Raw genomic sequence first — 19,507 nt, forward strand, 5'->3', positions numbered from 1 at the left:
CACATGGCAAGAGACTGAGTGCAGCCTCTGGTCAGTCCAGCAGCCTGCAAGGAACTGGATGCTGCCCCCAACCACAGGGACAAGGAAGCAAGTTCTAAACTTGAATGTCAGACGAGAGTGTAGCCCTGGCCAGCACCTTGCTTGCAGCATTGCAGAAGACTCAGCTAAGCTCTGCTCACATTCCTGATCAAAAAAGTGTGTAGTTTCTAATGGTCCTATGTTTGGGGTAATATTTTTGCACAGCAATATACAACTAATACAAAGATTTGCTAAAATAGAAGTTACAATTGCAAATTGCAAATGATTTTGTCTGTATCCCCAGCATCCATGGATGTGTCTGGAATATAGAGCTGTTCAATAGATATTCACAGAAAGTAAAGAAGAAAGGAAGGGAGGGAGAGGTTCCCTTTGGGAATGTACCTGTGGTTTGCACCTGTGTCAGACTAATTTGGTTATTTATACTAAATTGAGAGACTTGCATGTAGGTGTTTGGAGTTTGATAAATTCAGAGGTGAGAATTGGTAGAGTTATCTTCTAAGCTTGGACTGCTATAACTATTCTTATCACGATATTAGGGAATAGAACAGAACTGGCACATTATGGACTTGAAACCCAGGTACATTTCTTCCTACTCAATCAAGCATGTGACCGAAAGCACTGTCCTGCCCTTGTAGGCAGTTTTGAGACCTATCTGTGCACAAGTTGATGGGAACAGAGTCAGCCAGGCCAGGTGTTATATGTTATCTTTTTTTAAAAATATCTTTATAGAGATACAATCCACATACATAAATTTACTCCTTTCAAGTGTATAATTCAATGATTTTTCAGTAAATGTATATAGGCTTGAGCAACTAACACCACAATTCAGTTTAAGAATATTTCCAATGCCCAATAAAGACCCCTTGTGTGCATTTGCAGTCATTCCTCCTTCTCACCCCTACCCCAGACAGTGGATCACTAATCTATTTCTATCTCATAGATTTCCCTTTTATGGGCATTTCATGTAAATGGAGTCCTGTGAATATGGAAGCATATGAATATATAGTCTTTTGTGTATGGCTTATTTTACTTAGCATAATATTTTTGAGGTTTATCCATGGTTGTAGCATGTTTTGTGACTTGATTGCTTTTTATTGCTGAATAATGTGCCATTGTATGAATGTATCACCGTTCACCAGTTTATCAACATTTGGATTGTTTCCACTTTTTGTTTCATAAAAATAATGCTGCCATGAATAGTCACATCAAACCTTTGGACATGTATTTTCATTTCTCTCTTGTAAATTCTTGAGGGGTATGCGTGCTAAGTCATATAATAAATTTAAGTTAATCTTCATCACACTATCTTCAGGGTAAGATTTTGAAAAAAAAATTAGGGCCTAACATTTTTTATAAATCATTTATTAAAGCTCTAGTTTCTTGATTTATACGTTTAAAGAACAAAAGGTAGAAGATGGGCTGCTTATTTTGTTTTATTAAATAAGGAATGTTACAAATAAAAAATACCCATACCTTTAAATGTGAGGGATATAGGGGCGCATGGGTGGCTCAGTTGGTTAAGCTTCCAACTTCAGCTCAGGTCATGATCTCATGGTTCGTGGGTTCGAGTCCTGCGTTAGGCTCTGTGCTGACAGCTCAGAGCCTGGAGCCTGCTTCAGATTCTGTGTCTCCTTCTCTCTTTGCCCCTCCTCTATTCATGCTCTGTCTCTCCCTCTCTCAAAAATAAGTAAACATTTAAAAAAAACTTAAATTCGAGGGATATATAGTACTGTAGTCAATTACTGGTATAAAGTGCCACTATAGGTATTAAACACTTAATTATCACCCAACATTATTTACTTATAGGAATATTTGAACCTATGTTAAAACTAATGTTTTAAAATTTAGATATATGGTTGTAATTATCCTATACTTTAAGGAAATAAAAATAAGCTAGTTTATATACTTATATAGCATCTCTCAAGTGCAGAAACAGAAAGCTAGTAAGTATATACTGGTGTGCAGATAGAGAATTTAAAGTAAATAAGAAACTATGCTCAGGAAAGATCAGTTGCTTCTATACACTGCAAATGTCTTGGCATTTTTCTTGGCCAAATAGAGAGTTCATTCATCTGAATAAGGAGCATGGTAAGTATAACTAGATTTTCAGAAACAAACATTCCTATAGGCTTTATCAGATTAATAAAATTTTCTAGCAATCAAGTTCAAAAATATCCAGAATGTCTTTCAACTCACGTGTTATGTATATGACTCTTCTTATCACTTTAAAGTTAATTTCCTTACTTGTGGAATTGTAGAACAAAAAGGTACTTAGTGAAGATTATGAGTATAGTTTTCAGGATAAATGTAAAAAGGAAGTATACATCCATTTAGCCTTCCATCCTCACAGAATGGCATAGATTAAAAATGGAATATGATTTAAGAAGGATTGGCATAAATTAACAAATGATAGATGCTTGATGTGTCCAAGAGAAGGAATACAGGGTTGTTGGTATATATTTTGAATGCTTTAGTTTGGTTATATGGGGGGTAGACTTAGTTTCCCTGGAACCTTCTAGGTGCCAGTGTCAAAGAAGGAATGATGAGCAGAAGAAGCCAAGGGTACAACTCACTGTGTGTCATTTCTTATGTTCTAAACTTCAGGTATGAAAGGTTGGGTTATTCAAAGACCAAAAGTAAATAGGTCACAATTCTTTACAATATCAAGCTTTCAAAAAAAATCACTTCATTTTTTTTCTTTTGATGTCCAGATATTATTTATTTTGATGTCCAGATATTATACACATTTTTTCAATGGTAGAAGGCTTTAAAAACATTACATGTACACATAATAGATTTTATGAATGTCTAAACTAGGACACACAATCTGGAGAATTTATAAGTCAACTTCAGCATGGAAAAATTAACTGGCCAAACTTGGTAGTTAATGGTTTTTGAGTAATAGCACTACTGTTCTATTGCTTTGTAAGTATGAATACATTAAACTTTGTACCAATCCTATGAGGTAGTTATAAGTATGATCATCTCCATTTATTAGATGAGGAATCTGAGCCATAGGGATTTAGGTGAATGGCTCATGGCTACACAGCTAGAAAGTGAAGTCAAGATTTGACTCAGCAATCTGGCTTCAGAGTCTATGTTCTGAACCAATATGCCATACTATTCTCTTGAATAATTATGTAGGGTAACTTATTTATAGGAAATAAGATATATACCTGATTATTGCCGTGTTATTGATACTGTGTACTACAGTACAATTTTCAAGATTTACCTTTCTTATTGAGAATTTGTAATCATTTAAAAAATGTAATGAAATTTTAAAAAATTTAATGTTTATGTCTGAGAGAGAGAGAGAGAGAGAGAATGAGTGGGGGAGGGACAGAGAGAGAGGGAGACACAGAATCTGAAGCAGGCTCCAGGCTCTGAGCTGTCAGCATAGAGCCTGATGTGGGGTTCAAACTCTCAAACCACAAGATCATGACCTGAGCTGAAGTCAGATGCTCAACTGACTGAGCCACCCAGGCACCTCAAAAATGTAATGAAATTTAATACCTTTAATAACTATTTTGAGAAGAAACTATTTTGTAACTCTTTTTTGTAAAATAAATCACTTTTCTATTTAATATATCCTCTTAACCAAAAATATTTTCTATAGACATGCTTATTATTCTCACTTTCACTTGTTCCATCCCAGGATTTGTTGTTGGTGAATGTGCCTGCTTGAGAGTCAAGAACAAGTTTTGGGATGTTCTCTTTTAGGAGTCCACACTGAATGTGAACTACTCTCTTCTGGGAAATCCCAGGATTAGATTAAGTAATTATTCATAAGATATAAAATATAGTAGGGAAAATATTCTAGTTAGGTAAACAGTCTTTTAAAATCTTGTTTTAAATTAGATATTTTTATATTGATGCTTAAGGATGTTAATGACAACATTTATTTTGATAGAAGAAGCATTAACTGAACAAACTGTCTTTAAGTTAGCGACCATGCAGTGGGAAGTCTAGCAGTCGATACCACAAATGTACAGAACTGTGGCTTAGCGAAATGAAAGGCATAGAACCTGGAAGTAAGTAGCAAACTTTGCTTGAATGTGTCTCGAGTTAAAACAGAAAATAAGATTTCTGAGGGGGATACTTATAAATTGTTTCAGTAAACAAATTATTTTTGTACACCCTTAAGCTGGTGAAAAAGCAACCATTTACCTGAAAATAATTGATATGCTAATTTTAGATAATTCTTTTCTAGGCATGAAACCAAATCTCATAAGAATACCTATTATGGTGGTTCTTTGATTACTTTGCATTGTCTCAGGCACTTGCAATTTTTTCAAACATTGTATTTCTCTGAAAATATCCTATAATTTAGTATTTCCTCTCTTTCTGGCTATTCTTTCCTTGCTTATTCCAAAGGGTTACTTTCAAGCACTTCTCTAATTTACAGGGTGCATATTTTCTATTTCTACCTGTAATTCTGTGAAAATAAAGCAACTGTTCAGTGGATAGTAATATGAATGCAAAAATATGTCCCCACTGAAGCATTAACATAATTTAATGTACATTCAACAAAATTAAAGCAAGCAGTAAGGAATATAATTCTTATTTACATTTTGAAATGGTGGTAACAAAGGGCTTTGTTGCCTGTTTTGTAAATGCAAGCTTCACCCTGATCTAAACTCTTTTAAAATTCTATGGACAATATAAGCTACTCAATTTAAAGTTTTCATTGTTGAATTGAAGCTTCTTTGGTGAAGTGAAGAATAAGAATAAATACCTTCTAAGGACTCAATATTTGTGTATCCCTCCCCTAAGTTCATGCGTTGATCCCTTAATACCAATATGATGGTATTCGGAGGTGGGGTCTTTGGGAGGTAATTCGGTCATGAGGGTGGAACCGTCATCATGGGGTTTGACCCCTTTTAGGAGAGACACAAAAGAGTCTCTCTCTCTCTCTCTGCCACGTAGGGATCCAAGGAAAAGATTGACATCACAAAACTAGGAAAATAGCTCTCACCAGAACCCAACCAATTGGGATGCTGATCTCAGACTTCTAGCTTCAGAACTGTGAGAAATAAATTTCTATTATTTTTAAAAAAAAATTTAAATATTTACCTTTGAGATAGAGAGAGAGAAGGGGAGGGGCAGAGAGAGAGGGAGACACAGAGTCCAAAGCAGGGTCCAGGCTCTGAGCTGTCAGCACAGAGCCCCATGTGGGACTTGAACTCACAGACTGCAAGATCATGACCTGGGCTGAAGTCAGATGCTTAACCGACTGAGCCATCCAGGCACCCCAATAAATTTCTATTATTTAAGCCACCCAGTCAATGGTATGCACAGTAGCCTGAACAGACTAAGACAATCCATAATGAAGAAAATATAATAATTTAATTTCTCTCGAATTCTATATAACATCAGGCATTAACCTGTGTCCATATGCAGTAAAGATACTTAAGCAGAATGTACCGTGCATAAGATACACATTTACTGAGGTCAAGTAGACGATATTTACCTTAAATTACATACATCCACTTAGACTTTTTGGTTTTATCATTTAGCCTGTTTTATTACTACTTCTATGAACTGCTTATTTGAAGTTTTACAACATGTATTTCTCCTTGGAGGAAATGCAGGCCACAGATATTGGAATAGAGCTTAAACTGTGACAAAAATTCAATTGTGGTAAAAGAAATACACCAGAAGTAGTGCTTGAGTCACTTTAAATTTTTTTGGAATTAGACATAAAGTAAGTTAAGATGTGCAGGAGAGAGATGATGGGTTATGATTTAAATTTTTGATTCTACTCATTATAGACATCAAAATCAATTTCAGACATCAGTTTTCAATAGTATTCTTATGTATAACTGAAACACAGAGATGTGTAATATTTGGTACAATAAAGATACATGGCTTCTTGTCCCTTGAGACATCTGTCTTTATGACAGAGTTGAAGAGTACCAGCTCATGAGTTATGTAACCTTGAGACAATATTCCATTTCTACTTACAAGGATGAATAAATGTCATAATAAGGACCAAGTATCATTTGTTATATACAAACTATGTGGTTCTTTTTTTGGCTTTTCTTTTCTGGATCTAAATAACTACAGGTGACATTTATGAGAAATGAAGTGTACTGAATTCAATTGAGAAAGTAGAAGATTCTATATCTCCATTAACTTGTGAGAGGTTTCATCATTCCAGTCCTCTCCTGACAGCCGAATGATCTCTACTTTCCCCAAATTCACGTGGCCTACCGTCATTTGGCCAATTAGTTGTGCACTGAGTTAATATGCGATGAGGGTATATTTCAGTACACAAGTAGGAATATAGAAGGAGGTACTGTTCCCTGGGAAACACATTGAGACTGATTTCGATGAAGAAGGTTATTGAGGAATGTTTTGGGGTATAGTGGGGGTGAGGAAAAGGCAAAAGGAGAAATTGAACTACCAGGAAAATGCAATAGTTCCTGTCGGTCCTTCAGGGAGGACTCACTTGGGGGTGTGGGGGGCTGCGGCTCTCATCACCTGACTGGCTATTCCTAGGGAGGGACTGTGTTCCAAGCTGGCCCATTGAATTGACATTGAGTTGACAGTCATTGCTTCTGACAACTGATAAAATGAGTCTAGGTCCTGAGGCCTCAACCTGGGAGGCACACCACATCATCTACTTCAGGCAGCAATGGATGTAAGGTGAATAATACAGCCATAATAGCCAGCTGGGCTGTTTTAAACCCAACTTCTAGTATATGCTGGCTACGGACCTTGGGCAAGTTACTTACTTTTCTGTCCCTAATAAGTGGGGATAAGAATACTGCAGGTATCACATTGAGTTATTGTGGAAATGGACGAGTTAACACATATAAAGTACATAGCAGTTCTTGGAATATTGTGAGTACTCTGTAATTGTCAGCTATTATTAGAGGTTGCTATAAAATAATGAAACTGTTTTAAAAACTTACCCATATGAATATTTGTTCCCATAAAGACCAGGAGGGGATAGTAAGAAATAAAACCCCATTTCTCTAGCTGCTTAAAACAAGGATCTCGTGGCCATGCTAGATATACATCATGAGTTGGCTGGTGTTTTCCTCATTCTATGACCCAAGCTGACAGAGTAGCCACTGGCTGGATCACTGCCACTGGTGTGGCAGAAAAAAGAGATAGCATTTTACATGTATGCTGGCTCTTAAAACTTCCACCTGGAAATGATACATGCCATTTCTACATACAGTTCATTGGTCAAAATAAATCACATATGTACATATAACTCTAAGGGATGTGAATGGAAGTACAATTGCACCCTTTGGAAGGAAAATCAGAATGACTTCACAATAGCACTAATGACTATTGCAGTTTAACTTAAAAATTTTACCTGGAAGGGTATATACTCAATAATGACAGCTAACTTTTCTTGAGCACTTGTTATGTGCCAGGCATTGAGATAAATAGCAATACTATAATACAGATCCTATTAATATTCCAATATTGTATATATTTAAAAAATCCTGAGGCTTAGAGAAACTTGATTAACACCATGAATCCAGCTGGTGGTAAACATGGATTCGGATTCAGGCCCATCTGATTGCAAAGCTCATACTCATAACTACCACTATTTCCTCCCAAGAACTTCAAACCGTGACTTAAAATATTTTCAAAATACATGCTCTACCTTTTAAATTTTCATTTCAAGGAATTGCTATTGGAGTCTGTTATTTAGAAAAGCCTAGTAGAAGTTTCTTTCTTGTTCCCATAATGGCATTGGATTGGTAAACATGTGTCAGTTAGCCCTCATTCATTGGGGAACAGTCAGACCAATGGAGACTTGCACTTTCCCTGCACAAGGCGTGCAGGGGTCATCTTCCTTCCAGAGGGCCGGAAGGATCCCTGTGGCTAGGCCTGGAAGTGATGCACAGAACTTCTACTCATTTTCTATTGGCTAGAAATTCAGTCACAGGACTATACTTGACTGCAAAGAAAGCTGGGAAGTGTAGTTAGCTGTGTGCCCAGGGAGTCTTGCTTGTGATAGGACTATGCTTTATGTTTTCATGGGAGTGAAGAGACCTTAAAACAGAGTACATGCCTTTGAAGTTAGCAGGGCATATCTCAAAGCCACTTCATTGTTTGACCTGCATTCCTTTCTCTTTCCAGTACTCTAGGGTAGTGTGTTATTTGTATTTCTCCCACTGTAACATTTTTATCCTGTATTTCTTAACATGCTTTGTAGTTTGCTTTTGTACTAATGGCAAGATTATAGTTAGAATTACTTATCTTTCCTTTAACTACTATAAGAGATTTTGTAATAATCTGCAGAATGATGCAGAGGATGCTCTAATCACAAGCAGGAAACAAGCCTGCAGTCTGATCCAGAGGAGGAGGGTTTCATGTGCTGCTGGGCCATCACTGCGTACTTCTGGGGCCCACCAGGCCACCAGATAACACTGAGGTCTGGAAGGACAGCAACATCTTAAGACTTATCCTCCGGATAGTCCATTACAAACTATAACGAGAATTTTTTAGGTGTCACATAGGGGATGTGGATTGATGAACTGGAAGGGAATTTTGAATGTGGTGCAGTGGGATGGAAGGTTTAGCTCTTACTAACTTTTGGGTGTGCAGGTGTGCTGTATTGCCTACTCCCATGACTAATCATAAAGTTAAGAAAGAGTCTTAAGATTGTATTCTATATTTTCCCATGATTTTAGGGTGGCCATCATTACTGGGAGTGTGAGGGGCCCAATAACATATAACCTTTTAAACAATGTTTAAATGATTTTAAAGACAATCTTATTATTATTTTTAAGGGTTTTTTTAATGTTTATTTTTGAGAGAGAAAACATGAGCAGGGGAGGAGTGGGGGGGGGGGAGGGGTCAGAGGATCCAAAGAGGGCTCTGCGTGGACAGTAGCCAGCCCGATGAGGGGCTTAAACTCATGAACCAAGCCCTGAGATGATGACCTGAGCTGAAGTCAGACACTCAACTGACTGAGCTACCCAGGCACCCCTTAAGACAATATTTTCTTGATTCTGTCCACTCAGAAGGATCAGGGTGTCTTTCTTCTTACCTTTTTATTTATAGCCCTGTCTAGGGTCTGTATATTTTGTTATATGGAGCATGTATTAGCAGCTCTAAAAGTCAACAAGGCAGATACTTGCATCATTATTTTGTAGGAAAAAAAATGTGGGTTCAGGGACATGATGATTTTCCTTAGGTCCTGTAGTTGGTAATAACATATTGCATGTGAAACAAATTCTTCAAATTCATTTTTTGTTGTTCTTTCCACCCAACTCTGCTGTTTATCACATTCTTTTGAATATATGAAGGAGTAGAAAATATTCCTTCTTTGAAGATAGGTTCCGGGTTTTGGAAAGAACCAAGAGAAGTCCAGTATTAATTATGGTGAATAAAGTTGATGACCAAGTTACATAATGCTATTTGCGATTTTAAAAAATGAGGTATATCTACAAATGAACACACATTTTTGAGGCTTATAAACTGGTACATAATACATGTCTCTTAAATATTTGTTAGGTTTATTTGAGAAAAATGCAAAAATACTTTGGAATTTATATTTGACTATGTAGCTTTGTGACTTTTACCTATATTATGATGAGAACCAGATCCAAGGAAATTGAAAACAGGAACTAAGAATAGGGAGTACAGAGTTCAAACAATATTCATGTTTAAAAACTGAACTTTTGTTTTCAGTGATTTTTAATAAAGTCTAGTATCAATTCGTGATTTGGCCTCTGAGGGGGGGTTATATATAAAGGTGGAGAGAGAATGAGCAGTTATTTCTATTCACTATGTGTTACGTGATTTACTTCATTTAATCTTCGAACCCGTCTATGAAAACAAATAATATTTCCATTTTAAAGGTGAGGGAAAGGTTCATGGTTTTCAATTACTGATCAAAGGTCACAAGGCAGTAGGAGGCAGAACTAGAATTAGAATCCACGTCCATCTGTTTCAAAGCGTCTTTCTTCCAAATAACTCTGTCTCATTTCAAAGGCATAACAGAGGATGGAGTTATAGTAGATTGAATGGTTGTCCCACCAAAATATGTCCATGTCCTAGAACCAGTGAATGTGACCTTATTCATAAAAAGGGTCTTTGCAGATGTACTTAATAATCTCTAAATGAGATCATCCTGGATTATCTGAATGGGTTCTAAATCTGACAAGTATCCTTATACAAGATACACAGGGGAGATACAGATGGAGAAGAGAAGGCCATGTGAAATAGAGGCAGAGATTTGAATGGTGCAGCCATAGCCAGGCACCAGAAACTTGAAGAAGCGGGGAGCCGATTGTCCTTAGAACCCAGGGAGGGAGTGCTGTCCTGTAGACACTTTGATTTCAGACTTTTGGCATCCAGAATGATGTGAGAACTAATTTCTTTCTTTTTTTTCATACACCAAATGTATTCTAATTTGTCACAGCAGCCCTAGGAAACAAATACAGAAGGTGTGGGGAGGAGCATGCATGGAGGATGTACACACTGATTTATTTAAGGGCAAAGAAGAAAGGACACTATCTTTGGAAACGGGTAGGCCTGGGGTTGAATCTCAGCTCTGCTGCTACTGAACGGTTTGTCCTGCAGAAGTACTTTAAACTCTCTAAGGTTAGGCTTTCTCCTCTGCAAAATGGAAATTATAATGCATTTCTCATCGGATTGTAAGGATTTAATGAGAGTATATAGAGCATTTAGCTTAATATAAGAAGTCAATTCCTCTGTGGATCAGAAGAATATTTAATAGTGAAATAAAACATTATCCTTGAGTTTGAGTAGCTCATATAATTTTGTAAATGAGACAGATAATGCAATATAGTGTTATATGGTCCATAATAGAATTATGAGACAGCAGTGGCACAAAAAGGGAATGATTGACTCCAATTGGCGGAATCAGGGAAGCTTTCAAAGGGAAGACACTTGAGCTGAGATTGAAAGATGAATAGGCATATACCAGACAGAGAAGGGGAGGCAGTTCACATAGAGGAAATAGAATGTGCAAATATTCTAAGATGGAAAACAGAATGGAACATAGTGAGGCCAGAATAAGGTGTGAGAGCAGGAAATGTTGGAAAGGTTTCAAAGAGTTAAGGAGGTCCAGATAGAGATCACATTGGGTCTTCTTGGATGTTGTCAAATGTAGTTTGCTTTCTCACACACACAGTAATGGACCTGATAAATATGTGTAATTCTCTGGTCTAGTAATTCCTCCTCTGGGAACTTATACTTAGAAAATAATTGAGAATATACACAAAGATTTAGCTATAAGGCTATTCATTGTATATTTGTTCCCAATACCACAAAAAGGGTAAACAACCGAAATACCCATAAACAGAAGAATGGTTACATAAATTATGGTATAATGGAATGTTAGACAGCCCTAAAAAGGGTATTACAGAAATCTTATTATACATACTACCATGAATACTATAATAAGGAATTTCTTTCTATAAGTATTGCAAAACCAAAACCAAACCAATCCAAAAAACAGAAATGGAAAATAAGAGGGAAAAATAAGAACATCAGAACACTAGTCTAAAGTTAAGGCATTTCAGAAAGAGATTCTAGAAACGTGGAGGGGAGGAATTCATCAATAAAACAATTCAAGATTACTTCTTAAAACGGAGGATATAATTGAAAAGCCTGCAAAAAAAAATCACAAGTTTGATTTAACACTACTGGGATTTGTGCATGTATGTGGGAGAAATGCTCCTAACTATATCTTTATTGTTTCCTATAGAAACAATTACAGATGGTTGGATCCACAAGGCCACCCCTCTAATGTCTCTGGTTGCCACAACACTGAACTGAAACAGTTTTTCCATGGGAACATTCAAATATGTTTCATAGTGGGCTATCAGGAATCCTTGTGATCAAATTTTTTAGTAGAAATTAAAAAGGGGTGATGAGGAGGTGGGATCAGGGACAGAGATGCTCTTTAAGGGAGAAGAGCATCACTATTGAAAAGAATAGATTATAGCAATAGAAATGTACTTTTAATGCCTTCTGATAGAAAAACGATGCTATCTAGACCCCATTCTGAATCTTATTTGATCTAGTTCCTAGGTGAAAACAGAATATATAGTTAGCAGCATTTCCAGGCAGCAATAGTTTGAAGAGACCTGTAAAATGGAATCTCCAAAAGGAAATCACAAGGAAGGAGAGATCTTTGGTCACTTGGTGTGACATTTGGCTTAACAATAGTTTGAGCTTATATAAATGCTGAGCTACAGTGAACTTAAATAAATCAGAAAATGCCTATACATCATTTTGCTATCTGGTCAACCTGACAAAACTTTTATCAATGAATGTTCTGAAATTTCATGAGTAATTAGAAAATAAGAAAATTTAAATGGTAAAAATATGATCTTAAGGGGTGCTGGGTGGCTCAATCAGTTGAGTGTCTGACTTCTTATTTCAGCTGAGGTCATGATCCCAGGGTTGTGAGGATCAAGTCCCACGTTGGGCTCCATGCTGAACATGTTGCCTGCTTAAGATTTTCTTTCTCTACCTCTGTCCCTCTTGCCTGCTGGCATGCACTCTCTGAAAAGAAATAATTTCTGGGGCACCTGGGTGGCTCAGTCGGTTGAGCGTCCAACTTCGGCTTAGGTCATGCTCTTGTGAGTTCGAGCCCCGCATCGGGCTCTGTGCTGACAGCTCAGAGCCGGAGCCTGCTTCAGATTCTGTGTCTCCTTCTCTCTCTGCTCCTTCCCTGCTCACACCCTGTCTCTCTCTCTCTCTGTCTCTCAAGACATAAATAAAAATATCAAAAAAAGAAATAATTTCTAAATTAAAATTCATTTTAAAAAATGTTTCTTATTTCATTAATATTTTATCGAAGTGTAGTTGACACACAATATTACATTAGTTTCAGGTGTATAACATAGTGGTTTGATAAGTCTAGGTGTCAACTTGAGCTGTGTTCACAAGTATAGCTACCGTCTTTCACCACTCATCACTATTACAATACCATTGACCATATTCTCCTATGCTGTGACCTTTCTAAATTAAAATTCTTAATAATTAAGACTTTTTGCCTTGGGGCAGAGAAAGAAACCTAAGAATTGTATATTAGTTTAACTTAAGAGAAAAATAACTAAAGAGCTGACCATTTTCTAAAATTCCATAAGTAATAGTGCATATAATTGAATGCTCATAATAATAAAGGACAGTGTATCAAACTCAATTCTAATTAATTGAATATGCATTGTATCGGTAACTTTAATATCAAGATAAAGTTATTTAATGCTTCAGTATCTTCCCAAATATTTATTCTTGGCAGGCAGAATTTTGCTATAGATAAAAGGGGTTCAGAGACATTTTCAATCCTATTTACCAGAATGAGTTTTTGGCTCATCTTTCATATTGTATTACTGACCTCTGTAAAGAATTGCCCTCCTTTCCTTTATAGAACATTTCAGATACTAACCTTGCTGATTTTGTGATGTTGCCCCAATTTCATGCCTGGCACAAAGATAATATAAGCAGTGAGATACTTTGTGAACTTCCTCAACTGTGGCCAGGCTCGTCCCAGGAACTTCACTCCTTTACTTCATTACCTCATGACTCATCCCCAGCCCACCGAGAGAATCAGTGAATATGTAGAGAGAGTGAGCTGTTGGCTTTGTGTGGAGGACCGTGGCATTTCCCCACTCACTTCAGGTATAGGAGTGAGACTTCTTTCAAACCAACTGGGACGGCTTCAAGGAAACTACAAGGAGATATTGAGGGTACCTGGAATCAGAGGGAATTGGCATCTCTCTTTTCAGCTAGAGGCTGGCTGAAATCTACAAGCCTTTATGCCTTCCCTGGGACCACCAGAGCAGTAGAAGGGAGAGAGAGCTCTGGAGAGAGTAGATAGGTGTTCCCTAACATCTGAGGTATACATGAAAATGGAGACTGCGGCCCACTTCCTACCTGGGGAATTTTGAAGGCAGGACGACACATGGAGTACTCATAATAACAGAACAAAATGAGCAGGCGCCAGGGAGTAGCCTGCCTTTCCCTCATTTGCCATGGAAAAGATGTTTGAGTGTCCCATGGCTTAAGAGGATGTTCTGAAAGGTAAAAGCTATCTTAAAAGCACCTTGTTCCACAGGTACCTTACTGAGGTAAGAGAACACTGTAGTAATAGGCTGGGATGGGAGGAAATATTCCATTAGGGATAGAGAGAATTTCAAGAGGTATGCCAAAAAGCTGGATTACTTTTGTCTGGGAATTTAGCAGCATGGACTACAAAACTAAAGAAGCTTCCCCTGAAACTCACAAAAGTGCTAGTATTTGAATGTATGCCCCCAAAATGTCACTGATGGCCAGTGAGTATTAATCCAGGGAGAACTAAAATGCAAAATAATTAAGCAGAGAAAAAATATACTTTTCCTTTAATCTCATCTTCTTTAACTTAGACCCTGGAAAAGCAAGAAGTAGGAGGGGAATGATGGGGAGGGAACAGGCTCATCTCCCTCCCCCCACCCCCCAGTGTAGCCCTGAGTTAAAGTAGTTGAGGAGAGGCTTTAAATTAGATATGAGATTGGGGTCAGATTAGACCAAAGCACTTTAATCTCTGCATAGGAGTCATCATTAACAAGATGGGGCTTTTTCATATACCTGAAAGAATCTGGAGACTAGGAGGTCTGTCCGAAATAAGGACCAAGAGATGGAGATTCAGCAGAGAGTGCTTACAAGCAGTGATTGGACAAAAGTAAAGTCATCCTCACCAAGTTCAGACTGTTCAATCAACTGAATACGCTGGGACAGGTTGTGCATTAAGGTTATTTTGCTGTTAATGCTCTTTGGGGATGTTGTGCCCAGAGTCTGAAGTTAAGAAGGAGTTGGAGGGATCCTTCCCTGAAGAACCAATGTTTGGGTTTCAGTCTATTGTGAATTACTTACTACCACTACTATAAAATTTGTGCTTTAAAAAAAATTAATTAATATGAACTTCATTTGTACATCATTTATTCAAACATTGTATTTGTCCTGCATACATACAAAAGTAACTCTAAGATAGTTGTCACTGTGTTCAAAAGAACAAAATCTTAGTAATTTATATACCATCTGCTGTGTGCGAGGCACTTTTCTAACTGCTTTCTGCACATTAATTGAATTAGTTTAGTAGTTGAAAGGTAGCTATTGTTATTGTCTGTATTTTCTAGGTAATGAAACTGGGCACAAAGAGGTTAATTGTCTAAGGTTATGTAGCTAGTAGAGGTTGAACCTAGGAAATTTGCCTGTAGGGTTTGTTTAAAACCACTGTCATTCAAAATACAGGGTATTTCCTTTATTATAGATTCTAGTGAGAATATGACTAAATTTAAAAATAGAATTACAGGGAGAAGAATTAATGTGGCCTATAAACATTGGAGAGGGCTTCAAATTCACATGTTCCAGGGCCACTGGAGACCTAGCCGTGACTGGTAGATATACTTGGTTGGCATGAAAAGGCTCATTAGTCTCATTTCAAAGATTAGTAATATCCATTATAATATCTTCTTTGGTCTTATCACTCAGAGAACATATCCTCCACAATAAAATATGTAACTTAACGGATTTCTGTATTGTTGTTTTGGATCAGGAATTATTTCATTTAGACTTCATATCTATCTATATTTACATCTCATATTTTTTGTGTGTCATTGTGGATTTGTATTCTGATGGTTGGCGGAGATCATTGTGAAGACATGGCTGCTGGTTGACCAGAGAGCTGGACCTGTGCAATAGGAGGCTCCCCACCCTCTCCTCTGTCCTTGGAATGTACATTCAGGCCACTGTTTCCACACTAGGACCTACCTTAGGGATCCAGGCTTGAGAGAGTAATGTGTTACTGAGACTACCTTGGCTGTATATATGACTGAACCCAGTTAAGGACTCTATATAAACTCTCAAGATTAGGGCAGGCGGGTGTGGAAATCTTCCCATGTAAGTTCCCTTGCTTATTAAAATTGCCACTTACCAACGTGGGGTGGTCTGCCTTTTTCTGTGGTCTCTCTCTGCCCTACGTGTTTGAGGGCAAGTTTTGGATTTTACCCCGAGAAACTCATGTGGTTTTGAACCATCATTAAGGCATTCTAGGAAAAGATGATGAAAAAGGCTTTAACTCTTTTATGTCCCAACTTGGGCCTGTTTCTTACACCAGGGAAGATCTTAGCTATGGAAAAATGACACACTCAATAAACAGGGACAACAAATAGAAAGCTATTTCTTATTTTTTGGAATACTGTTTTCAGAAGAAGTGGCAGGGAAGGCTGTTTAATGCTGGCTTAGTGGCTGACCTCTTACTTCTGTAAGAGGAAGTCTTTGTGATGGTGAACTTCGCATTCTAGGTGCTGAGAGCTTAGTGCTTCTAAGGTGCTAAGATTTTGCATGCTATTGCTTACAGAAATGGTTTTTGGAAGGAAGAGTCTATGCTACCAGCTTTTTAGGGAGGCTTTTGACAGAGGTTTTAGTAAAAGTATGAGGCTCATGGGCAAAGCAGAGAATTGGAAGAGCAGGACCCCCAGTTCTACACCTACTTTCTGGGGGCACCTGGGTGGCTCAGTCTCATAAGTGTCTGTCTGTGGCTCAGGTTGTGGTCTCACGGGTTCAGAAGTTTAATCCTGGCATCTATGCAGAGCCTGCTTCTGATCCTCTGCATCTCTTCTGTGTGCTCCTCCTCTACTCTCTCTCTGCCCCTCCCCTCCTCTTCTCTCTCTCAAAAAATAAACATTTAAAAACATTCCTCTGTCATTGTCTTTCTCTGTGCCTCTGTCTCTTAAAAAAAAAAAAAAAAAAGAAAAAAAAACCCTACTTCTGAAAACAATCAATTTTATGATCCTGGGAAAGGAAAACTTTTTCCGAAACTCTTTATCACTTCTAAAATTAAGAACTTTGCACTAGACATCCAGGATTCTCTCCTGTTCTAACATTTTGATGTGTTTCTCTCTGATTCAAAGCATAATCTAAAAGGGAAAGTTTATGACCTTCTAACATGGCACTCCCAGGTTAGGGAGTGCAGAATAAAATATTTATTTATACCATCCTTTCATAAGTAAATATAGTAAAAAGTGATGTAAAACCTACCAGTAGGTCATGAAGTTAATAACTTCTCTTGCTTTGATCTCTTTTATTACATATTTTTCATGCTCCTACACTTCAGTGTCCTCAACCCAGTAGCAGACTCTGTTCCATACTGAGACTCTTACCAAAACTGCAGACTGGAAGTTGACATAAAGTAATTGTGGTTTTCATGGTGTTATGTTTATGTTAAGGAATGCACAGTGTCCTGCGATCAGCATGTGTGGACTGTCCTAAAGCAGAAAAGTCTGTAAAATCAAAGGAAAACAGAAGTGACAAAATTGGAAGTGTTCGTTATGGAAAGAGGTCCACAAAGTAAATAGTTTAATTCCACCTGAGTTGCAAATACCTATTTATTTTCTCTCTATGTGATTGAAGGTGCCATCTATATCCTATCCCTTGCAAGGGAAGGATGATGTTGAGACCTTCCATGGTGAAATAATCAGGAAATTGTCAAATTGTTGAGAACTGAGTGCCAGGATTATACCTTTGGGTCTTACGATTCATAATCTGCTTTTTACTTCCTTCTTTCCTTGACTTGATTGGGTCATATGTCACAGTAAAGGGTTAGAAAAATTTTCTATTACAAATATGACTTTAATTTCCTAAAAGTTTTTCAAAAGTTTCTTTATGGGTTGGATTCATCCTTAAAAAAAAAAGAGTAGAAATTTTAAGAATATCCACTGACGCCTTTTGGAATAATTAGAAAGAAAGCAAAAATTCTGTTTACTTTTATCACAGAGAACAATGAAACTCTATAAACAAATTTAACCATTCAATCCCTTCTTTCTTCAAATTTGGCATATTTGTAAATAGCAATAATAGGCTCTACAAAGTGTCACTATAAATAAATAAAATGCACATTCATTACTCCTAAATATCAGTGTATCATGAAGTTTTCAAATCCATTTTTGAGGGAAATGTGTAACTTATGTAGAACATATTTAGGATTTTAAGTAGCATATTTCTGTTGGATGGTTTGTTTTTATGTTATCTATTGATAGTGCTTCATTACTAAGAAGGCATAAGAAAGAAACTTGTGCTCAAGGAAAAGTGATAAAATAAAAATTGTATTTGATCTCAACGACTTGCTTCAATGATCTGCAAAATAATAATGATCCTTCTCTACCACATAGTATAGTGTTATAATATTAGTTAATCATAATGTTAATAATAACATTCATATTCATCATCTCATTGTCCCCAAGGAGGGTACCAAGGAAGTCATATTAACATCGATCCCTGTATTTCTAGCTCATTAGCTCCCATGGGTATAATTACAGGATTATAGCTTAATATCCACATTCCCCCACTGGCTCTTCCAAAGTATGCTATGGTAATAGCTGGGAATTCCCACGGGGGTGGGAGGGGGCTGCTACACACGTGTGGGAACTAAATCTGCTATTCCGTTCTGTCTTCCTTCTTAAGAGGTGCAATTCCCCCACTTCTCTGGCAAGTACATTCCCCCTGCCGTCTGCTTCTGCTTAGTTTCCTTCAGGACACGTGTGTAGTGCTCCTTCTTCCCAGAAATGCAAAGCAGTCTTCCCCCTCACATTACTTTTTCACTTTTTTCACCTGAGTTTTAAAGTGACATGCATGGTGTATGCATTTAAGCTCTACAATGTTCTTTATTGCAAAGATCATTTCAGCTTCTACTTGTGATTCTGTTCCTCTGAGGAGGAACCCCTGCTTTGAGCCACGCTGGGTAACACATCCCATTCCATCCTGCTTATCCTGCTTTTCATTCTCCTCCTCCCTATTTCTTCCCCAGGCCCTCCTTTGTCCTTCAGAAAACACACACCCCAACACAAAAAGCAATACCTCTCTCCCCTCTCCCCCCAAATCATGAACCCATGTGAACACATGGGAGAGATGATGGAACAGACAGGGTTGCCAGCCACAGATAGCGATCATGGCTGGCTCGGTCTAGACGGGCAGTGAAATAGCATAGGTACACACAGTTTGCATTACGTGACTGGGTTTTAAATAAGTATCTTACAGCCTATTACAGAAAAGCACTTTTAAACGGTCATATATGCCTAATAATGGAATACGCATCCCTGGGAAGTCATGAGCTTCTGACAATAAAGGTATTTAAGTAGACATATAACCAACTTTAAGGCAATTTCCAAAATGTGCCATCTTCATTACTAGGTTGGAAGATTCTTGAGGGCAAGATATCATTTACCCACGTCATATTTTGCATAAATGAAACTTCTAAAGGAGGTTTATATACACTAAGCTGTTTTAATCCTTGCAAGTGTCCTGTGAAATAAAGCAGACTATGCTTATTTAATAAATAAGAAAAAAGGCTCAGAAGAGTCACGAATTGTCCTAAGGTTACAGGGCTGATAAACAGAAGTGGAATATGACCCCAGGCCAGTTATGTCCCTAAACTTTACATATATTCCCCAATGCAAATGTCCAAGGAGTGTTTACCTCTTGGTTG

The sequence above is a fragment of the Neofelis nebulosa genome, chromosome 3 (genome assembly GCF_028018385.1).
Source record: "Neofelis nebulosa isolate mNeoNeb1 chromosome 3, mNeoNeb1.pri, whole genome shotgun sequence".
Classification (NCBI taxonomy): Eukaryota; Metazoa; Chordata; class Mammalia; order Carnivora; family Felidae; genus Neofelis; species Neofelis nebulosa.